A 4,812-nucleotide genomic window follows, 5' to 3' on the forward strand; every position below is an offset into this window, starting at 1 on the left:
CGCTTCCTATAAGCGCCCCACTAGTGGGGCCCCCAAGAAACAAGCCGAGGGGTTCGCCTTCGTACCACGTACCAGTCCAGCTAGTGGGCAGAGACTTTCGAAGAATGAAGTGGATAGAATGAGAAAGCCCTGCGAATACTCCAGCGAATGGAGTACACTACCTGTAGGCCTCAGCTCGTGGGGCGGCTCTCGAACGCTGTGGGGCCCTAGGTAGTGTCTCCCAACCTGGGTAACAGGAAATGTCTATATGGGAAACACCCAGGTATGTGTAAAAAAGCAGGGACAGCACAAGGGCGGATTCGACTCAGACAGGAATCCCGGTACACCAGTGCATAGGGAAGTCCCTAAACTCTCCTGGAGACTAAATCAGCTGTGTAGCCTGCACAAAGTAAGATGTACTGGAGCAGAGTGCTGGCGTGTTGAGACAGAGTCCAACAATGCTAGTGGAGACTAAGTCGAAATTGCAGCTGTCGTGTTTAGACAGAGTCCACCAATGCTGTTCGCATTTTGAACAGAACAGAACAGAATCAGAAAAGGAAAGATGGGGAGGGGGAAGTGGGGACAGAAGAAGAATAGATGGGTGATAAGAAGGGAGCTTCAGTAAGAGGGTAAAGTCACTGGGGCTTGACCCAGGCGCAAGATGGACTTTTGTGGTTACTGAGCGCTACGTCTATTATAGAAGTTCTTTATGGAAGAGATGGAAGAGATGGACGCGGCAAGGGAGGCCGGCACCAGACCAGGGGGAGCCAAGCAGAGCGCATTACTACCGAGCACGCAAGAGCAGAGGACCGCCAATGCCATGGACGAGGGCGACGCACCCACACGGAAGTGGCGGCCAAATCTTTTCGTCTTCAGTGCAAACAACAAACACCGTGAAGCAGGAAGAGTGAAGTACGTGATAGTAGGAGGAAAGGATGACACATAGAGAGGATGGGGTGAGAAGTACTTCCGTATAGCGGAGGGACCTACAGTTTTACGTGGGTTCCGAACCACGGATAGTAGTAGAATTGGTGATTTTGGGGTTGTAGGATATGTTTTAACTTTATTAGCGAGGTTGGTGAGGGGGGTTATGAATATTTTATTTGTGATTAAATGCATGTGATGAATGGATATTGGTGTTTGGTGGTGTCCGCCGGGAGTGGTCCGGTCCTGGAGTATCAGCCTGTTCTGGGGATATCAACCTGCTATGGATATAAGTAAAGGATTAAAAATGTCAATTGGATGGAGATGGTTTGTTTGTGAGGGTGGATGACGTGACGGCGAGATGACCGAACAGTTCCGCGTCCTCTGTGGAGGTGATGAAAATGTTCCCGCGTTTTGTGCGTTCACAGTACCTTCCATCAGTACTGGCCCCTCCATAACAGACGCGGGGGGGTGCCGCTGCCGGAACGTCATGTAGACGGCCGGGGGGCCCCATTGCCGCGCCGTCAGAGGGAGGGGTGCGGTTGTTCTCGTCATTCGCCCAGCATTGGCCGCTCCCAACTACCTCTGTGGAGGTGATGAAAATGTTCCCGCATTTTGTGCGTTCACAGTACCTTCCATCAGTACTGGCCGCTCCGCAGTAACAGACACAGGGGGTGCCACTACCGGAACGTCATGCAGACGGCCGGGGGCCCCATGCCGTGCCGTCACTGGGAGGGGAGCGGTAATGCTGTCCCCGACCCTTGGAGGTGGTCCGGTGCCCCCTTAAAGCCTAGGCTGCGAGACGGAAAAATAATGCATAAAACAAAAGATGAATACAAAGCCATAAGACAAAAAATATGAAAACACCACTAGGCGTTGGCACGCGGGCCCACTCCCGTAGGAAGGGGCATGTGATGGGGGTGTGGGTGATGCCACTCTGACACCTGGAGTGGTACTGTTAGTAGTGAAGATAAGTGAGAGGAGAGTGTGAAAGGAAGTGAAAGGAGGATGGATGGAGAGAAAATAAAATAAGGTTTGTTAGTGAAGAAGTGATAGGGAGGATGGATAGGAGTAGGAGTTAGTTAATAAGAGGGAGTGAAAGAAAGGTGAGATGAGAGATGATGAAAGAGGGGAAGAGGAGTCCGTTATCTGTAGATAGGATCAGGAGGTTCATCTGTGGGGTCAAGGAGGGTGGTGTGGGTAGACGTCTGTGTGGTCGTGGAAGGTTTTCAGGAAGTTGTATGTGTCTGTGTGTCTGTCTGGAAACGTGTTTAGTTGTTTGTTTATTCTGTTGTAGAGTGTGATGTTTAGTGGTAGGATGTTGGACTCCTCATGAAGAGATGAAGAGGTCCGGAAGTCGAACCACTTCGTTCCAAGTGCGAAACGAACTGCTCGGTTCTGGACCTTTTGTAGTTTTTGAAGATTGGAAGGGGCTGAGAGAGACAAGGCAAGAGGGCAGTATGTTATTAGAGGAAGAATAAAAGCTTTATAAAGGTGAAGTTTCAGCTTAGAAGTACTGTCGCGAAAACGTTCCAAGTTGCTCAGGGCCCTGAGGCAGTGGCGACTTTTTTACTTATATGGGTATGAAATCTAAGGTGATTGTCGATGGTGAGGCCAAGGACAATGTTGACTTTGCTTATTGGGATGGGTACAGGGTTTGGAAAGTTTTTATAAAGTGAAATTTGGCGGGGCTGTTTGGATTTGGTGTTAAAGTAGGTAACCTTAGATTTTTCTGGATGGGAGTGAATGCGCCATTCTAGCTCCCATAAGCTTGTGGTTGTTAACTCTTCTTGAATTTTGTCAGTAAGGCGATCTAACGTTCTGGCGCGCGCCAATTGTGTTACATCGTCTGCATATTGAATTGTTAAGGAATCATTGTGGGTGGGACGGGGTAGGTCGGCGGTATACATGTTGTAGAGGGTGGGAGAGGACGGAGCCTTGTGGGACTCCGGCCTGGGGAGAAATAAGCGGAGAAGACGCCCTGGTGTCTGATTCTAGTTTCTCGCTCGTCCAAGAAACTGCACAGGATTTTTTGGGTTAGGGGGGGTAGATCAAAGTTATTGCAAATTTTGTATTTTAATCCTGTGAGCCAGACTGTATCGAAAGCTTTTTCACGTCTCGCGGTAATATATATATGGAGCAGGTGCCTTCCCGGTTGTAGTAGGGTAACAATATTTCCTGTTTTTCCCACTTGATCCAACATCGCTGGGTCATACGAACACGGTCTCCGTCTCGTCGTTGACCCTCGGACCACGCATCCGAGACGTACAACCGAGAGGCAAGCAAGAAAACGGCGTAAAACCAAATAATATCGAGTCGGAGGAGGTGCCAGATTTTCCAGCCAGCGGCATGCATGCAGCGAGCAACAAGCCAACCAGCCAGCCAGCCACAGAGGGAGGCAGACTGAGTCTGTGTCAGAATAATAATAATAATAATAATAATAATAATAATAATAAGAAGAAGAAGAAGAAGAAGAAGAAGAAGAAGAAGAAGAAGAAGAAGAAGAAGAAGAATGAGAGAGACAGACAGACAGACAGACAGACAGACAGACAGACAGACAGACGACAGAGATTAATCCAATAGGGAAACGATATTAAACCAAGAAACACCTAGAAAGGACTTGATTCACAGGGTATACGGAGTATAGTAGGGCAAGCCAGGAAGAATTTAAAGGGGCCTAAAATCTCACATCGAGTGCCAACGACCACACCACGTTGAACACACCGCTTCTCGTCCGATCAGCGAAGTTAAGCAACGTTGGGTCCGGTTAGTACTTGGATGGGTGACCGCCTGGGAACACCAGATGTTGTTGGCATTCCATTATTTTTCATTTATCTATTTATTTATTTATTTTTTTATTATTATTATTATTATTTTATAATAATAATAATAATAATAATAATAATAATAATAATAATAATAAGAAGAAGAAGAAGAAGAAGAAGAAGAAGAAGGTTTGATTTGTCTATTCTTATATTGTTTTACCTGCTTATTTTATTCTTTGTTAATTCATCCATTTATTCTTGTACTACCTCGTGCCTGGATTACCAGACAAAACTGTGTATTCTAAACACACATGAATAGGAGAGGACTCGAACTGACATTTTTTTTTTCTCTCCTATAGAGAAATTGCATCGAACCGCTAGCCTAGCTTGGTGCCGGGGGAAGGGGATAAGAATGACCACCTGCACGGACGTGTGCTGTGCTCTGTCGAGCTTGGATATTAACCATTGAAGTCTGAAGAAGGAAAAAAAAAAAAAAAAAACCTAGAAAGTCACTGCAGCGGCTGTGGGAGGAGGAAAGACGCAAGCCGTCAGACTAACCGTGACACACGACACGCTAATAAATACGCACACTATAGTCTGACCATTTTTATGAAGATCACTTAGGCGTTGGCGTTTTGGGATTTTCCTGCCTGCGGCGCTGTCACACGTGTACCAATACGCGCCCCAAGTCAGGTACTTAATACTTTTTAACTGAATGGTGTTGTAGTACATATACATTGTGATGCTCTAAAGAGGCAAGTTAGAGGAATTTGTGTTTATTTTAAATAAATTTTGCATTGGTTTTGCAAACGCAACAACAATGCTTGACAACGTTTCCTCCGAGCGTTGTCACATCCTTCTGGGTGACCGAGTGAGGTCACAGGTCAAAGTGACCGTGTTAATCCATGGTGTGTGGGGAGCAAGGTTATCATTGACACATAGGCTCTAATCCCTTAATTTGCCCAGCAACGCCGCAGGCCGGGAAATTCCCAAAAATGGCAACGTCTAAGTGATCTTCACACTATAATAATCTGATTAACAATTTGTCTTGGCCATGTTGCAGTGGGTATTTGGTGAATGAAATGATCGATTGCTATCTTTACATCATCCATCCATCCTAATTTGACCTTAGAATCTAAAATGG

The 4,812-nt window shown here is 46.5% G+C and overlaps 1 non-coding gene across 1 annotated transcript; it reads left to right on the forward strand.

The window, feature by feature from the left end:
* The first annotated feature begins 3,599 nt into the window (after window positions 1-3,599).
* On the forward strand, window positions 3,600-3,718 carry LOC123500784. The gene has a single exon (XR_006673457.1). It is a non-coding gene; the product is annotated as a 5S ribosomal RNA (ribosomal RNA).
* The last annotated feature ends 1,094 nt before the right edge of the window (window positions 3,719-4,812 follow it).

Source organism: Portunus trituberculatus, unplaced genomic scaffold (genome assembly GCF_017591435.1).
Source record: "Portunus trituberculatus isolate SZX2019 unplaced genomic scaffold, ASM1759143v1 PGA_scaffold_485__1_contigs__length_5273, whole genome shotgun sequence".
NCBI lineage: Eukaryota > Metazoa > Arthropoda > Malacostraca > Decapoda > Portunidae > Portunus > Portunus trituberculatus.